Source organism: Balaenoptera physalus (assembly GCF_965194825.1).
Source record: "Balaenoptera physalus genome assembly, chromosome: 11".
Taxonomy (NCBI): Eukaryota; Metazoa; Chordata; class Mammalia; order Artiodactyla; family Balaenopteridae; genus Balaenoptera; species Balaenoptera physalus.
The window spans coordinates 97,091,919-97,110,878 of record NC_138896.1 but is presented as its reverse complement, the minus strand read 5'-3'; the positions used below and the strand labels follow the sequence as shown (position 1 = coordinate 97,110,878).

Sequence of the window (18,960 nt, the reverse complement as noted above, 5' to 3'; positions counted from 1 at the left end):
ACGCACACACATGCGTATCGCCTATGTGCCTGCCCGCTGCTGTGAAGTCAGAGGAAGGGGTGGGAGCAGGAGGCTAATTCTCAGAAGGCACCTCTACTTCCTACTGAGATGCGTGCACTGAGTCATAAAAGAATATGAAAACTTCAGCATAGCTAGACAGCTCGTGATTAATGATAGGATACCTTGTTAAAGGGAGCTGAAAGGTATATCGTTTTTCATGACATAGGACCAATGAGACTCAATTAATAAAATGAAATATTAAGTTAAATTTAGAATTTTTCACCACACAGTCATTTCTCTGAAGAAAAAAATATGTGCACTCATTTTTATTGTTTCCGAGTACAACGGTAGGAGTTTTAAAAACATGCACAGGGTAAATTACTAAAACTCAGTGCTCATAGCGATTTTCTTCTGCCTACTTCAATGTCTGTACTTCTGACGAACAGTTACAAGAGTTTCAATGCACTATGAGCTTTTAAGAAATTAATTATAGCAGGAGAATCACGTGCAGATACAGTGTGCACACTGTCATTGCCTTTTTCTGAAAATATGAGAACTATCATGTGGGAACCTATCGATTGTGATACTTCTCAACCTGCCTATCTCATGCATCTTCACGTGCCAGAAAGTACCTGGCACAAAGTGGCTACTCAGAAAGTATCTGTTAAGCTGTGTTGACTATTTCATCAATATACCTATTTTTCTCTAACATTCAGATTCTAAAATGGCAGCTTAAAACCACAAATCAATTGGGGATTCACTCAGCCTCATTTCCTCCCTATCAAGCTATTATTAGTTTATCTTCTCTTAGATCAGCAACTCCCAAAATATGTTCTATGAAATACTGGTTATGAGTAGGGGAGTGGGTCCTATCCTCAAAATATGTGAACATATGTCTTTGAAACAGGAATATATTTTGAGCTTTGGAACTTCTTAGTTTACTTAATATACATACATACATTGTGTATATTATGGTAAATGGATTAAAGTGTATATAATACATCTCAATTTGACTTGAGAATACTTTTCAATTAAAATACTGTATTGGGTTGACAAGACCTTTTCATACATTGAACATGAAATATCATGAATTATAAGGCTTTCAGCTTTGTCTCAGATATCTTCCTGTAGGCAACCAGCATATCTTAGTCTTTTTGATTGCATAGTCTTTTTGAACATAGATCATAAGGAACGTCTGTAACATGATTACTTTATAAAATAAGAATTTGAACAATGTACTTTCCACATGTCAATTCTAAAAGTTTGAGGAATAACACATCTACAAATTTCGGAATATTTATTTTGACCTTATTTTTGAGAAAGGCATTACCTTTTACTTGTCCATACTGGACTACACTCTGTGTCTCATTCATTCCATTTTGTTCATTTATTCACCAAACATTAAACCCTCAATACACCCCATGCATGGGCCTGGAAATTGGTCATATAAAGATGAATATAAAAGGTTTCTGCTCTAACAGAGCCCTTGTTTCATTTGAGAGAGAAAAATAAAATAACAGTAACTCAAAGCAGAGTCTGCTGACATGAGCAAGAGATGCACACACTTACAAAGTAAGGCCAACTCTGCCTTGGATCATCAGAGAAAGCTTCCAAGAGGTAGGCCTTCAAAGAACGAGTTCACCAAGTATAAGAGGACAGCCTTTTGAGAAGTATTACACATCCAAAGAGAGAAACCCCATTTGCTGAGGCGTGGAAATAAAGAAACACAGAAACTTAGAAGACTGAAGTGATGAGGCAAAACTAGACCATGACCTGCTTGCCAACTAGTTAATTTAGCTGAGAACTTTTGTAAGAGCAAATGTTACAGATAAGAGGGCTCAAATTTTCCATCTTTTGTCTCCAAATTACAATCATACTTGGGAATGTCCATGTGAGTAGACTTGGACTGAATTTCTGCACATGCTTAGTGTTTCCAGGAAAAGTTCATCAATTCCTCTGAAGCTGGTCTCTCGTGAAATTACGATGACCTGTACAAGGCAGTGATTCTGAGATGTACTGTATAATTAGTCTCTCACAATGCTTACTAAAGAAGAAAGGGTAACATGTCCAAATCCCTCTTTACCCATACCTAGTATCGATAATAGAGTACAAGAAGATCCAATCTACTATTCAAAGTACAATTTTTTTTTTTACCTCTGCCAATTTAAATGATGCACAGCTATGTATTTTGAATTTGTCATCTGCCTAGAACTTGGTGAAGAATTGTCATTAATAAGAATCCTCCTCTAGGGCTTCCCTGGTGGCACAGTGGTTAAGAATCCGCCTGCCAATGCAGGGGACATGGGTTTGAACCCTGGTCTGGGAAGATCCCACATGCCACGGAGCAACTAAGCCTGTGTGCCACAACTACTGAGCCCGTGCTCTAGGGCCCACAAGCCACAACTACTGAGCCTGCGTGCTGCAACTACTGAAGCCCACGCACCTAGAGCCCGTGCTCAGCAACAAGAGAAGTCACGGCAATGAGAAGCCCGCACATTGCAACGAAGAGTAGCCCCCGCTCACTGCAATTAGAGAAAGCCCATGCCTAGCAACGAAGACACAATGCATCCAAAAATAAATAAATAAATAAATTTATTTTTTTAAAAAATCCTCCTCTAAGCTCACTTTTTCATGACCCCTTTCCAATTCACCCTTCATACCTTCAATCTTTCCACCAATCTAAAATATTAGGCATATGCTTTAAGGATTTCTTTTTATGATCTTTCCCCCATGTTTGGCCTGGGTTCTGCCTCCCTTTCCAGAACACCAAGGTCTTAAAAGCAAAAAGAGGAAATTTAATTCTAAAGAGAACAAAGACTATATGTTGCTTATCTCTTTTTCCTCGGAACCTAGCATAACGCTTAATATATGCTCAACAGTTGATGACTATTAGATGAATGCACGGATAGATGGATGAATGAACAAGTTAACGAGAGGAAGAAAGACAGGGGAAGGGATAAAAGGACAAGTAGAAAGAAAGGAAAGGAAAGACAGAAAAGAGGAATGGGAAGTGGAAGAGAAAGAAAACTTCAGTTATATCAATAATTTTATCTCTCTGAGTCAGGACTTTGAATTGAATAACAAAGACCCAACTCAAACTAGCTTAAGTAAAAGGGTAAATTATTGGTTTCTGTAGCTCCTAAATACCCAAGGATATAGTTCAAGGGACTGGACAAAGTAGCAGGAAACAGGACCTGAGAAGACAGAAGTGGGGACGCAACTCTTTCCAGACTCTTTCCCAGTCTCCTTGTTCACCCTCTTGTCTGGGTACCTTGGTTTAGCTTTATCTTACGGACATTAGCCTCCTTCCTGTATATACAGCTCCCCATCCTCATCCTCATTCTCCTCATCCTCTGATGGTCCTTTTTAGAGTTTAGGCTTACACTTATCTAATCCCTTTGTCCAGAGGAATAGGGAACTGTGAAATGGTGAAGCTTGGCACACTGGCCCAGGAATTTTTATCAGAATTGCTATTATATCTGTTATAAAACATACAGCTATAAGTATATAGCTGTAAATTATGCCATTGCATTTTGGATTACAGATGTTACTTTATTTTTGAAATTATGCATAGAGATAATAGACATTAAATATTAGACTAACATTTAATAAAAGAATAGTATAGTTTTGTCATCAGTTTTGAAAAAAATATCACAGAGTTCATAACAACCTTGGCTGTATCTGAATAGTATACAATTTCTGCCCTACCAAGCTCATGGTGTGACATGAGGATCCAATAAGATGAAGTATGTGAATGCATACAGTAAACTCTATGAAACTACAGTGGCCATTAGAGTTGGCAATTTTGCTGTTTTTAAAATTAAGTAAGTATTAAGAAACAGAGCAAGAATGGTCAAAGAAAGCATCTATCGCCCTGTGATTTCTACCAAAGATGTCCCTCTGATCTTTGATAAAATAAATATTACTCATTTAATTCCCTTTTAAATAACTGTGTTCTCCCCAGAACCAATATACATGTTTCATGGTCTCTTGCCCAATACCTAAGGCCATGCATGCAGATGCATTCTTTTTTTTTTTTTCCTGGTATTTCTCAACCCTTAGGAACTCTAAGGGTTGCATTAAATAAATGATGGTGTGAGATGATTTATCCAATGAAGCAGAAAACAAGAGGATAAGTGAGATCATTTTAAAAGTAAGAAGCAAAAATTATTGGCCCACCCACTCCAAACACACCATGCGGGAAAAATCAAGCCTGAACCTCTACTACCTTGTCTGGTGTAGTTTTAATTTTACAGAACAATTCAATCAAAAGCATGATTTGTGCCAAAGCAGAGAACACAAGGAAGAGAGGTACACAATCAAATTGGAGAATGGACACAGAATCTGTTAGTCACAAGGCAGCAAGATACAGATGAGCTACAGATGGAAGGACAAGTTGACAGCAATGACCTTGAGCAGCAAGTTCTGACTAGAGGGCATCTGGATGGCCTCCTGGAACAGGCAGGAAGGAGTTCAACTAGACACAGAAAGATAAGTAGAACTCTGACAGGTAAGGACTGGAAGAAAGGGGTATCCCTGACAAAGGAAACTGAATTAAAGAAGGCAGAGAGGTAGGATCAAACACTGGGTGAAATAGCAAGTGACAAGCAGCAAGAGTAGCAGGAACATGAAATGATGGTTAGAAAAACTGAAAAGTAACCGTGGAAGATTCTCAAGGTCAGCATTATAGCTATCTATCCAACAGTATACTCAGCAATAAGATGTAGGTATTAAAAATGGAATGAATTCACTAGAATACTTATGATATTTACCACTTTCCTAATTAGTTTTATACTGGCCTCTTAAAATAAGTATATCTAGCTGCTCTATTTATATGTTCATATAATTCCAATAAGTAACATAAAATATCCATTATTTTAATTGTTTATTTTTAAATATTTCCCTTAAAATTTGCTTCTACTGATTTGCATTCCTTTGAAGGGAAACAGCACATTTATATCTTACCTTTGTCAAGGCCATGCTGAAAACCACCACTTGGCATAAAAAGATATTTTTACTAATGGCATATAATCAAGCATGCACTTCATTAGCCGTGAAAACTTACTGCAAATATTCAACAGCTATGTAGCAATTGCAAAGAAAACAATGAACTTGATTTCAAACTGTAATGCCTATGATTTCTCTCATAAGACACAGGAAAAGAATTCCTGAAAAAAGAAAGATATGCAATGAAGGTTTTATTCCTATTTGATTTACAAATATTTAAAATATAGTTTTTAATACCTGGCACTCACGATGATAACTAAGTTTTCTTAAATGAAGTTAGTGTTTTAGTAAGCTTTGCTGCTTGTCATTACCATTTTCACAGATGAGCTATATTTTTTCTCAACAATGAATAACTGATATGTAGGCTGATCCATATAAAATTGACACCATCTTACCATTTTTCACCTACAAAGATGGTAATTTTTTAGATTTAAACTAAAAGATTAAAATTGTAGTATCGTGGAATCTTAAAGTTAGAAAAATGGTCTGAGAGATCTGGTGGATCCTCTGGCCTGGTTCATAAAAATCCCCTCTGGTATAAAACAGCAATCATTTGATATCTGCTGTTGGAATGCTTGAGGTAAGCTTAAAATAATATATGAATGGGAGCAAAAAGAAGCAGTCAATGAGAACAAGTCCAACACTCACATGGATCTATCTACTTATTCACTGACTTCATTTAATTTTTTTTTTAATAAAGGAAAGGAAAAAACAAATGTCAAGCAAATATCTAACCTCACAATAGAAAAGGTGCCTGAACATTATTTAGAAATTTTTAGATGACCAGATAAAGGATATAAGGGCTTACTCTTCAGACTAAATATATAATGCATTTATTTTCTAATTTCAAACAAAAGTAACTAAAATTAGCAATCCCTAGTTAACACTCTTTCATCTAAGTATCTTGGAAGAATCAAGTGAATTATTCAAATCTAGAAAAGGAAATCACTAAGAAAATAGATATTTTAATGCTCTCCAGCCTGCAACCTAAACAGGAAGAGAGAAATCAGATAAAAGATAACCCTGAGCTAACAAGGTTTTAAGGGATTCTTTCAAAATGAGAGATTTTTCAAAATGAATCAATCCTATGTCTCCGTGTCAGGTAGGACAAAAGGGCACAGAGGGAGGAAAGCCTGCCTTCCTAGATCCACCCAAATCCCCGAATTCAGTAAGTAAACAAAAATACTGCTGACTAGACAATCAATGAACCTTTCTACACGATTATCCCAATAAATGAATTTACCTTACCCTGTCACCTCTTAATTCATAGCAGTTTTACCAATATGAAACTATTCACCTCTAAACTTCAGCTTTTTGAAGTAAGAAATGAAAGTATTTCAGGAAAAGAAGGAACCTAACAAATCATGATTTGGCACACTAACCATACAAATGAACTTTAGGGAAAATGAAGTGCTCAAGATCCCACAGCTTGGGAGAGCAAGAACAGTCTCAAAACACTTGACTCAAGAACCCCTGGCTCACTACTTCCTGTGATGGCCCAACATAGTAGGACACCAGCCTCTTTGTTGTAATTTGGTCGTTTTTGCTATGGGATTGGTTAATATGTGTGTCTGTGCATGTATCTCTGTGTAGCTTAGAAAGGCATTAATACAGTTAAGACTCAATTTTATACTGATTAATTAATCACTCCTAAATGGTCAGTAATCCTTTTTAAGTCTAAAGATCTTCCCCATAAATTAAACTCTGTAATGCCACAGGATTATCTGCAATTGGGTAACCAAATACAAATCATGTAATTATCATGGAACTACCAAAGTACAAATTGCTAAAACAAACTGATAATTCTCCAGTATATGATGTATGCACTAAACCGAAAGGAATGAAGACAGAGAACTTTGTACAAAATATCAACGTGTTAGGTTGAAAAATCAAAAAAGATGATTTTTGAGATAGTTGCTATTAAGAACAGAACCATTTGATCACTAACATGACAACATATAAAATAACGTTTACAGGGGTAAGTTGTGTTCCAAAATGCACATTTTGGTAATATTAGAATTTAATACAGCAAAAATATAAATTTCATAAAATGCAAAGATTTACAGCTGAATAAATATGTGAAGGAAGACAAACAAATGCATTGCCTATTATATTTAGTTATTCAGATAATAAATTTCAGATAGTTAACTTTCCTACTTTAAAAAGTATAGTTTTTAAATGCATTGATAAATGAGATTAATAATAAAATGTTATTTGTAAATGACTTTTGAGGGCCACATATTACATTTAAAATCACCTCCTATCTTATGGTTTAATATAAAATCCATTGCTATTGCTTTCTGTATATTTACATAAGTTATAGATTAATCCCATAAGTCATAAGGAAAAGTAGTCCCAGTGAGTATCAACATCAAAACTTTTCTACAATTCCTCAAAGATAAAATATATTTATATATTATATTACACATATATTTTTATTTAAATAAAATGGTACTTACCCCCAAATACGTTATTCATCTCAAGTTCAATTGCATATCACCTACAAATAAAGAAATGGATTTTAGAATAAAGCATAAACCTAGACTTTATTTTTTTTAATAATCAGCTGCATTCCAGAGGCATCAATGGTGTTAGAAAAAAGTCTCAATGGCAAGTTATGTGAGAAAAAGTTTTTCTCAGTCAATTACAGAGAACCTGATTTTACCAAGATATTCCTTAAACTGTGTAGTAAGATACCCTGATGAGCAAGAAAACTGTCACGGTGAATCCATAAAAAAGGCCAATAGGATGATCTATATCTAAACATCTGAAACAAGAAAGATACTGATAAGGCAATATGTTTAAATAAGCTAAATTAAGTATTTGATTTTCATATTAAAATCAAAACTCTGTATCATTTGAAATTAAAGGATAAATTACATAAGATCGTAAAGAGCAACAATTAATATTCATTCCGTATAAACTACATGAAAACAATTCCCTTATCCTTTCCTTAAAATCACTGCCAAATTTTTAGAATACATTTTTTAAAACTTGAAACCTAATTTATAAAAGTAGGACAAATGGTACAATTATAAAAATTTTAAATAGTATGAAGGCTGTCCAAGATTTACAAATCCTCACCTTTTTTACCCTCAAAAATTATACACTAAACGTTTCTAAATTTAAACTCCAGGTGATACCGATGATAGTTTGGACTTAACACAAAAACATATTTATGTTTCTCTGAGTTCTATATTGCCTTCATACTTTCTTTTCTGAGCTCTAGATCCAAGCAGCCAATTGACTACCTGACATCTCTATTTGGATACCCTAAAGGGATGTCAAACTCAATGTGCCTGTATACAAACACATGACTTCCTATACCAATCCTCTCTCCCCACTAAAGGGCCCACTTCTACAGTTGCTAGCGAATGGCACCACCATAATTTATCAAGCCAGAAAGTCAGGAGTCACACATACCTTCCCTTGTCTCTTATCACATCAATACTCAATCTACCACTAAGTCAAGATCATTTCACTTCACCCACCTCTCCCCATCTCTACCACTAGTTCCCTCAACCTACCATTACCTCTCACCTGTAGTAGCAATGAGCACATTCTCACTGCATTGTCTCCTGACACCACCTATGCCTTTGCTATCCATTAGCCAGTATTATCACCTCTCCCAACCCAAACCCTCTTAAGATGCTTCAGTGTCTTCCAATTAGTCATAAAAAGAAGACCACAGTCTTTAACTGGCCTACAAATTCTTGCATCATCTAACCTTTGTGAAATATTCCGAATAGCTCACCTTTCACCACCCTCCACCTTGCCCTCTTCACCCCAGATACACTGAAGTGTTTTCAGTTGTAGAAATGAGCCATGTTCTTTCCTATCTCAGGGCTTTTATACATACTGTTTCTTCTGTCATGTTCTTTCCTTTAACCCATTTCCACCTATTCACTCTGTGGACCCCCACTTAAATTTCATTAAGAGAAACCTCCTCTAACACCGTAAGTCAGGTTCTCATAATATTCTATACTCTCACAGGACAGCATTTGCTTCTTCAAAGTTTTTATCACAAACTGTCTTTGTAATTGTGTCATTTATGACTACAGCCCTCACTGAACTTTAAACTAAATGATTATGGTATGTATCTATGTTGCAGATCCCTGGTGCCTAGCATAAAGCTTCATATCCAATATATTAGTGAGTGAAATTAATATGAATGCCTGAAAATGATAGTTTGAGGTTGATCATTTTCACGTTCCATTCATACCAAAGTGTGTTGCTATAAAAGGAACACAAGCATGCTGCATTCCTGAGGAAAATATTTAAGATTATTAGATTATTCCGGAGCCCCAAAACAAAAGGCATGGGGTACAATAATAACCTTTATAAAATGTTAATTGCTTTTTCGCTTTTTTAACAAACCAACATTAGTTACTCTCCAGATGTAATTTGAAGAATGGAATATAGCTGGTGTGGAAAAATTTATACAGAGTAAAAACTTTATTTATTTATTTTTAACATCTTTATTGGCATATAATTGCTTTTCAATGGTGTGACAGTTTCTGCTTTATAACAAAGTGAATCAGTTACTGGTGTGTTACTCTCTGCTTTATAACAAAGAGAATCAACTATACATATACATATATCACTGTATTTCCTCCCTCTTGCATCTCCCTCTCACACTCCCTATCCCACCCCTCTAGGTGGACACAAAGCACCTAGCTAATATCCCTGTGATTTACAGCTGTTTACCACTAGCTATCTATTTCGTATTTGGTAGTGTATCTATGTCCATACCACTCTCTCACTTCATCGAGCTTACCATTCCCCCTCCCTGTGTCCTCAAGTCCATTCTCTACATCTGCGTCCTTATTCCTGTCCTGCCCCTAGGTTCTTCAAAACCTTTTTTTTTTTCTTTCTTTTACATTCCATACATGTGTTACCATACGGTATTAGTTTTTCTCTTTCTGACTTACTTCACTCTGTGTGACAGTCTCTAGGTCCATCCACCTCACTATAAATAACTCAATTTTGTTTCTTTTTATGGCTGAGTAATATTCCACTGTATATATGTGCCACATCTTCTTTATCCATTTATAAGTCAATGGACACTTAGGGTGCTTCAATGTCCTGGCTATTGTAAACAGACCTGCAATGAACATTGTGGTACATGACTCTTTTTGAATTATAGTTTTCTCAGGGAATATACCCAGTAGTAGGATTGCTGGGTTGTATGGTAGTTCTATTTTTAGTTCTTTAAGGAACCTCCATACTGTTCTCCATAGTGGCTGTATCAAACTACATTCCCACCAACAGTGCAAGAGGGTCCCCTTTTCTCCACACCCTCTCCAGCATTTATTGTTTGTAGATTTTTTGATGATGGCCATTCTGACTGGTGTGAGGTGAAACCTCATTGTAGTTCTGATTTGCATTTCTCTAATGATTACTGATGTTGAGCATCGTTTCATATGTTTGTTGGCAATCTGTATATCTTCTTTGGAAAAATGTCTATTTAGGTCTTCTGCCCATTTTTGGATTGGGCTGTTTGCTTTTTTGATATTGAGCTGCATGAGCTGCTTGTATATTTTGGAGATTAATCCTTTGTCAGTTGCTTCATTTGCAAATATTTTCTCCCATTCTGAGGGTTGTCTTTTCGTCTTGTTTTTGGTTTCCATTGCTGTGCAAAAGCTTTTAAGCTTCATTAAGTCCCATCTGTTTATTTTTGTTTTAATTTCCATTTCTCTAGGAGGTGGGTCAAAAAGGATCTTGCTGTGATTTATGACATAGAGTGTTCTGCCTTTGTTTTCCTCTAAGAGTTTTACAGTGTCTGGCCTTACATTTGGGTCTCTAATCCATTTTGAGCTTATTTTTGTGTATGGTGTTAGGGAGTGTTCTAACTTCGTTCTTTTACATGTAGCTGTGCAGTTTTCCCAGCACCACTTATTGAAAAGGCTGTCTTTTCTCCATTGTACATTCTTGCCTCCTTTATCAAAGACAAGGTGACCATATGTGTGTGGGTTTATCTCTGGGCTTTCTATCCTGTTCCATTGATCTATATTTCTGTTTTTGTGCCAGTACCATACTGTCTTGATTACTGTAGCTTTGTAGTATACTCTGAACTCCGGGGGCCTGATTCCTCCTTTTTGCATCTATGTTCATCAGTGATATTGGCCTGTAGTTTTCTTTTTTTGAGACATCTTTGTCTGGTTTTGGTATTAGGGTGATGGTGGCTTCGTAGAATGAGTTTGGGAGTGTTCCTCCCTTTGCTATATTTTGGAAGAGTGTGAGAAGAATAGGTGTTAGCTCTTCTTTAAATGTTTGATAGTATTTGCCTGTGAAGCCATCTGGTCCTGGGATTTTGTTAGTTGGAAGATTTTTAATCACAGTTTCAATTTCAGTGCTTGTGATTGGTCCCTTTATATTTTCTATTTCTTCCTGGTTCAGTCTGAGAATGTTGTGCTTTTCTAAGAATTTGTCCGTTTCTTCCAGGTTGTCCATTTTATTGGCATATAGTTGCTTATAGTAATCTCTCATGAGCCTTTGTATTTCCGCAGTGTCAGGTGTTAGTTCTCCTTTTTCATTTCTAATTCTATTGATTTGAGTCTTCTCCCTTTTTTTTCTTGATGAGTCTGGCTAATGGTTTATCAATTTTGTTTATTTTCTCAAAGAACCAGCTTTTAGTTTTATTGATCTTTGCTATTGTTTCCTTCAGTTCTTTTTCATTTATTTCTGATCTGATCTGTATGATTTCTTTCCTTCTGCTAACTTTGGGGTTTTTTTTGTTCTTCTTTCTCTAATTGCTTTAGGTGTAACGTTAGGTTGTTTAGTTGAGATGTTTCTTGTTTCTTGAGGTAGGATTGTATTGTTATAAACTTCCCCCTTAGAAATGCTTTTGCTGCATCCCATAGGTTTTGGGTCATCGTGTTTTCACTGTCATTTGTTTCTCGGTATTTTCCGATTTCCTCTTTGATTTCTTCAGTGATCTCTTGGTTATTTAGTAGTGTATTGTTTAGCCTCCATGAGTTTGTATTTTTTACAGATTTTTTTCCTGTAACTGATATCTAGTCTCATAGCATTGTGGTCAAAAAAGATACTTGATATGATTTCAATTTTCTTAAATTTACCAAGGCTTCATTTGTCACCCAAGATATGATCTATCCTGGAGAATGTTCTGTGAGCACTTGAGAAGAAAGTGTATTCTGTTGTTTTTGGATGGAATGTCTTATAAATATCAATTAAGTCCATGCTGTTTAATGTATCATTTAAAGCTTGCATTTCCTTATTTCATTTTGGATGATCTGTCCATTGGTGAAAGTGGGGTGTTAACGTCCCCTACTATGATTGTGTTACTGTTGATTTCCCCTTTTATGGCTGTTAGCATTTGCCTTATGTATTGAGGTGCTCCTATGTTGGATGCATAAATATTTACAATTGTTATATCTTCTTCTTGGATTGATCCCTTGATCATTATGTAGTGTCCTTCTTTGTCTCTTGTAACAGTCTTTATTTTAAAGTCCATTTTGTCTGATATGAGATTTGCTACTCCAGCTTTCTTTTGATTTCCATTTGCATGGAATATCTTTTTCCATTCCCTCACTTTCAGTCTGTATGTGTCCCTAGGTCTGAAGTGGGTCTCTTGTGGACAGCATATATATGGGTCTTCTTTTTGTATCCATTCAGCCAGTCTATGTCTTTTGGTTGGAGCATTTAATCCATTTACATTTAAGGTAGTTATCGATATGTATGTTCCTATTACCATATTCTTAATTGTTTTGGGTTTGTTATTATAGGTCTTTTCCTTCTCTTGTGTTTCCTGCCTAGAGAAATTCCTTTAGCATTTGTTGTAAAGCTGGTTTGGTGGTGCTGAATTCTCTTAGCTTTTGCTTGTTTGTAAAGGTTTTAATTTCCCTGTTGAATCTGAATGAGATACTTGCTGGGTAATCTTGGTTGTAGGTTTTTCCCTTTCATGACTTTAAATATGTCTTGCCACTCCCTTCTGGCTCGCAGAGTTTCTGCTGAAAGATCAGCTGTTAACCTTATGGGGATTCCCTTTTATGTTATTTGTTGTTTTTCCCTTGCTGCTTGTAATAGTTTTCCTTGTATTTAATTTTTGATAGTTTGATTAACATGTGTCTTGGCATGTTTCTCCCTGGATTTATCCTTTATGGGACTCTCTGCTTCATAGACTTGATTATTTCCATTCCCATATTAGGGAAGTTTTCAACTATAACCTCTTCAAATATTTTCTCAGTCCCTTTCTTTTTCTCTTCTTCTGGGACCCCTATAATTCGAATGTTCGTGCATTTAATCTTGTCCCAGAGGTCTCTGAAATTGTCCTCAATTCTTTTCATTCTTTTCTCTTTATTCTGCTCTGTGGTAGTTATTTCCACTATTTTATCTTCCAAGTCACTTATCCGTTCTTCTGCCTCAGTTATTCTGCTAGTGATTCCTTCTAGAGAAGTTTTAATTTCATTTATTGTGTTGTTCATCATTGTTTGCTCTTTAGTTCTTCTAGGTCCTAGTTAAACATTTCTTGTATTTTCTCCATTTCCAAGGTTTTGGATTATCTTTACTCTCATTACTCTGAATTCTTTTTCAAGTAGACTGCCTATTTCCTCTTCATTTGTTTGGTCTGGTGGGTTTTTTCCTTGCTCCTTCATCTGCTGTGTATTTCTCTGTCTTCTCATTTTGTTTAACTTAGTGTGTTTGGGGCCTCCTTTTTGCAGGCTGCAGGTTCATAGTTCCCATTGTTTTTGGTGTCTGCCCCCAGTGGGTAAGGTTGGTTCAGTGGGTTGTGTAGGCTTCCTGGTGGAGGGGACTGGTGCCTGTGTTCTGGTGGGTGGGGCTGGATCTTGTCTTTCTGGTGGGCAGGACCGCATCCGGTGGTGTGTTTTGGGGTTTCTGTGACATTACTATGATTTTAGGCAGCCTCTTTGCTAACAGGTGGGGCTGTGTTCCTGTCTTGCTAGTTGTTTGGCATAGGGTGGCCAGCACTGTAGCTTGCTGGTCGTTGAGTGGAGCTGGGTCTTAGCGTTGAGATGAAGATCTCTGGGAGAGCTTTCACCATTTCATATTATGTGGAGCTGAGAGGTCTCTGGTGGACCAATGTCCTGAACTCGGCTCTCCCACCTCAGAGGCTCAGGCCTGACACCCGGCCACAGTACCAAGACCCTATCAGCCACACAGCTCAGCAGAAAAGGGAGGAAAAAAAAAAAAAAGAAAGAAGTAAAGAAAACAATAAAACAAAATAAAATAAAGTTATTAAAATAAAAAATTTAAAAATTATTTAAAGTTAAAACATTTAAAATAAAAGAAGAGAGCAACCAAACCTAAAAGCGAAGCCACCAATGATAACAAGCACTAAAAACTGTACCACAAAAAAAAAAAAGCAGACAGAACCGTAGGACAAATGGTAAAAGCAAACCTATACAGACAAAATCACACAAAGAGCATACACACACACTCACAAAAAGAGAAAAAGGAAAAAAATATATATATACATATATACATATAAAAAGGGAGAGAGCAACCAAATCAATAAAGAAATCTTCCAATGATAATAAGCTCTAAATACTAAATTACGATAAACATAAAACCAGAAACAAATCAGATACAGAAAGCAAACTGCAAGTTGCTCCCAAAGTCCACTGCCTCAATTTTGGGATGATTCATTATCTACTCAGGTATTCCACAGATGCAGGTACATCCAGTTGATTGTAGAGATTTAATCTGCTGCTCCTGAGGCTGCTGGGAGAAATTTCCCTTTCTCTTCTTTGTTCACACAGCGCCTGTTGTTCAGCTTTGGATTTGGCCCTGCCTCTGCGTATAGGTCACCTGAGGGCATCTGTTCTTCGCCCAGACAGGACGGGGTTAAAGGAGCAGCTGATTAGGGGGTTCTGGCTTATTCAGGCCGGGGGGAGGGAAGGGTATGGAATGCGGGGCGAGCCTGAGGCGGCAGAGGTTAGCATGACGTTGCACCAGCCTGAGGCGCGCTCTGTGTTCTCCTGGGGAAGTTGTCCCTGGATCACGGGACCCAGGCAGTGGCGGGCTGCACAGGCTCCCAGAAGGGGCGGTGTGGATAGTGACCTGTGCTCGCACACAGGCTTCTTGGTGGTGGCAGCAGCAGCCTTAGCACTTCATGCCCGTCTCTGGGGTCCGCACAGATAGCCACAGCTCACACCCGTCTCTGGAACTCGTTTCGGCGGTGCTCTGAATCCCCTCTCCTCGCGCACCCTGAAACAATGGTCTCTTGCCTCTTCGGCAGCTTCAGACTTTTCCCCGGACTCCCTCCTGGCTAGCTGTGGCGCACTTGATCTCTTTAGGCTGTGTTCACGCAGCCAACCCCAGTCCTCTCCCTGAGATCCGACCTCTGAAACCCGAGCCTCAGCTCCCAGCCCCCGCCCGCCCCAGGCGGGTGAGCAGACAAGCCTCTCCGGCTGGTAAGTGCTGGTCGGCGCCGATCCTCTGTGCGGAAATCTCTCCTCTTTGCCCTCCGCACCCCTGTGGCTGCGCTCTCCTCCGTGGCTCCGAAGCTTCCCCGCCTCCCCCCTCCCATCTCCACCAGTGAAGGGGCTTCCTAGTGTGTGGAAGCTTTTCCTCCTTCACGTCTCCCTCCCAGAGGTGCAGGTCCTGTCCCTCTTGTCTCTGTTTTTCCTTTTCTCTTTTGCCCTACCCAGGTATGTGGGGAGCTTCTTGCCTTTTGGGAAGTCTGAGGTCTTCTGCCAGCGTTCAGTAGGTGTTCTGTAGGAGTTGTTCCACATGTAAATGTATTTCTGATGTATTTGTGGGGAGGTAGGTGATCTCCATGTCTTACTTCTCCGCCATCCTGAACGTCCCTCTCCAGCCTCACAAGTTACGTTTTATAGACCTTCCCCATTTGCTACATGCTTCCAGATACATGATATCCTTTGAACATGAAGTCAGACATTTACTGAGTACCTACTGGCAGTATCTCCAGCTGACAGATACGAAAGTACAGTAAGAGAGGATCAGTGTGTGGCCCATGTGGTTGTGTTGCTAATAAGCAGCAAAATGAGACTTCTTATCTCCAACTCCTGTGTACTTCCTGCTCAATTACAAAGCCTTGGCAATGATCCAGATGATATAAACCTTACAATTTCTCCCACTGAGACCATCTTGTAACTTCATGACGATGATATTGCTGCCACACAGCATTTTCACAATACTGTGGGTGATTCATACTACCTTCTAGCTATGGAAGCATCCACTCAACATCCCTTAAACTCAACTCCACCAACCTCAAGCCCTTCTCCACTGAATTAAGATGGGTCTTTTCTGCATCTCCTATCACAACATTTTCTGCACTAAATTTTAAACTGGTTTACTAACACATCTACTTTAACTAAACTGTATGTGCCTTGAAACAGGATGGTGCTCAATGTTTACATTCCAGCACCAGGTGCAATGCCTTCACCACAGTGGCCACCTAAAATCTGGATACTGAGTGGTTGTGTGCAACAGTTAATAAATGAATTGCCCAAGAACATGCATGATACTAGACGCTCCTATGACTTCTCAATCATCAAAATTTAAAATCAAATGAGAGCATTTTGTTGAAATCTAGTTCTCTAGTCAGCATAGTAACCATTAATACATCATATGCTTATCATATAGAGGCAAGTTAAAGGACTATGAAATTTACACTGGGAAGATTATTTTTAAGTGGATATACAAAGGCTCAAAAATACAGAAAAACAATGACAGGAATTAATTTTTTAAAGTTAGAAAAATAAAATGATACAGGATAATTTTAATTTCTTCAAAATTTTGACAGACTTATTTTAAATATTTACTGTAGCATGTTCAAACACAGGCTGACATATACCCTTCCTAGATAGCTATTTGGGGTTTTTTGTTTGTGACTGCATCAAAGTTAGCTTTCATGTTAATAAACTGCTTAATCTAAATAGCTTTCATGTTATCCTGTTATGCACATCTGTTCACACCTGGATAAATGTACAAATTGATAATGTTAACATCATTAAATCTCATGCAATTCACAGTAATCATTCAATTCAAGCTCTAGTCAAAAGGCAAAGAGAACAGGGAAAAATAAATCATTTTTGTTTCTGAAACACCCAGACTTATGGGTCTTCATGGCCACTTTGTTATTTTGTTAGTTCTGAGTGAGCTCTAAGACAGAAGCCCTTACCAATGCCACAGATAAGCCAAGATAAGTAACTCAATTTTTCCAAATACCTATGGCCTTTTTCCAAGCAAAAGTAAACTCAGAGCAATACTGTTCAAAGCAAGTGAACAGGTTTTGTCAAAGCTTCAAGCAACAAGAAAGACAAGTATCTGGTCTCCACTTAGCATAAACTTGAATCTTTTGCGACCGAGGTAGTCCTGAAGATGCAATAACATGCTTTTCTGGCGGAGAGATGGGTGCTACTAAGTGAGCAAGAGAATAGAAGAGGAAAAAAAGACAAAGGCAACATGCTGTTTGTGAAGGCCACACTGATAAAATGATTGAACTTCATTTGGAGTAACTGATGAAGATTAAAATACAATTCCTTTATGACAAAGGCAATCAACAATGCATCTGCCTCATGCTAAAGAAAGTAATTTTACTTCTTCCTAACTCTAGGTGCTATACCCAGTCTTGTCAGCTCCATAAAAGGGCATTTAATAAATGTTCCTATCAGATATATCAGCATGAATCCCTGTCAACGACTTCTTGGTCCAGTGTCCAGAATAAAGTCACTTCTATAAGTAGTTCTGTATATAAATGTGGTAAGCAGAGAAACTCAACAACCTGATGAAGTTTGTTAATCTCTGCTAGCTGCAATAATGACCTTTTAACAAATATCTATTCCCAATTCTCTTCCCAGAAAGTAGGTTGTCATTTCAGAATCTAAAAGCTACCTGGCCAACTATCATCTGAAAATAAAGAAAACGTGTTAGATGCCTAAATGAGCAAGAAATCATATGGAATAACAGGAATGAAGAGGAAATACTGCCAACACTAATTACATCAGGTATATTTTCCAGGTAAGTGTCCTTGTTTGCTTTTCTTCTTTTGTTGCACATTCACTTCTTGTTCAAACAGGGCATGGATAATTTTGAGAAAAGAGAACTCACTAGGCTCAAACCAAGGAGGTTGGACGGACGTTTCCAATAATTTCTTGGAAAAGTCATTTCTCTAATGAGCTTCTTCATCTACAAAATTACAGGGGTGAACTAGATGACCTTGAAGTCTCTGCAAGAGATAATAACTGTGATATCCAGGATGATTCTATCATACTGCTGCTTTGTTAAAAGGTTTATTAGAGAGAACACCGGTGAAATAAGCACCCAGAAAAATGATCTGAAGATTCTCAATGGATTTCATTTCCCACGCCGTCCACGCCTGTCCTCAATCACTGCAGATAATCCTTAAATTAAGCGGTATTATTCAAAATCAAGTACTACATACTGAATTGTATCTGCCTCGTTCAGAAAGGCTATCTATACGATAGTGCATATAGCCATGAGGGAGAATGCTGAATATATCACAAGACTGAAGGAAAAAAAAAAAAAGGAGGCAAAAGCTTTTTAATCGACCACTTAAAAGGTTATGTAGAGGCCAGGCCACAAGGTGAAGGTACGAAGTATGTTTCTAGTACAGAAAGCTGTCTACTAACAATGAAATACTCAATATTCTTACGATTTTTTTTGAGTGAGGAGTCTACAGCAGATTTCAGTCCTGGATCAGTTAAGAATCTGGTATGTAAAAATAAAAGCCCATCAATTCTTAGCATCCCTTTGGGGTTTCTGTGGGTATATGTTTAATAACCGTCATATCTCAAAACAGTTCAATCTGACCCCCATTTAGTTTAAAAATATAATGACAGTGGCCAGAATTATCAGCTATGCTTCCATGATTTGAATACTCCTAACTGTTGCAATTAGGTGAAATTAACCAATTTCTTAGTGAGAAAACAGATTTGTATCTAAAGGGCTCAAACCACCTCAGAAAGGTGATAGGGCATTTCATAA

The 18,960-nt window shown here is 37.6% G+C and overlaps 1 protein-coding gene and 1 long non-coding RNA gene across 5 annotated transcripts in view; one reads left to right on the top strand and one right to left on the bottom strand.

Moving 5' to 3' along the window:
- CNTN4 (contactin 4) overlaps nt 1–18,960 on the bottom strand; it is a 928,656-nt gene that overhangs the window by 772,945 nt on the left and 136,751 nt on the right. For all 4 annotated transcript variants that reach the window (XM_082412135.1, XM_082412132.1, XM_082412131.1 and 1 more), the window contains exon 2: nt 7,467–7,507. The gene's annotated coding sequence lies outside the window, so the exon portion shown is untranslated. The remainder of the gene's footprint in view (nt 1–7,466; nt 7,508–18,960) is intronic.
- Nucleotides 9,468–18,960, top strand: part of LOC309637584 — a 571,193-nt gene continuing 561,700 nt past the window's right edge. Inside the window, exon 1 of the long non-coding RNA XR_014250680.1 lies at nt 9,468–10,213. This is a non-coding gene — a long non-coding RNA (uncharacterized lncRNA). The remainder of the gene's footprint in view (nt 10,214–18,960) is intronic.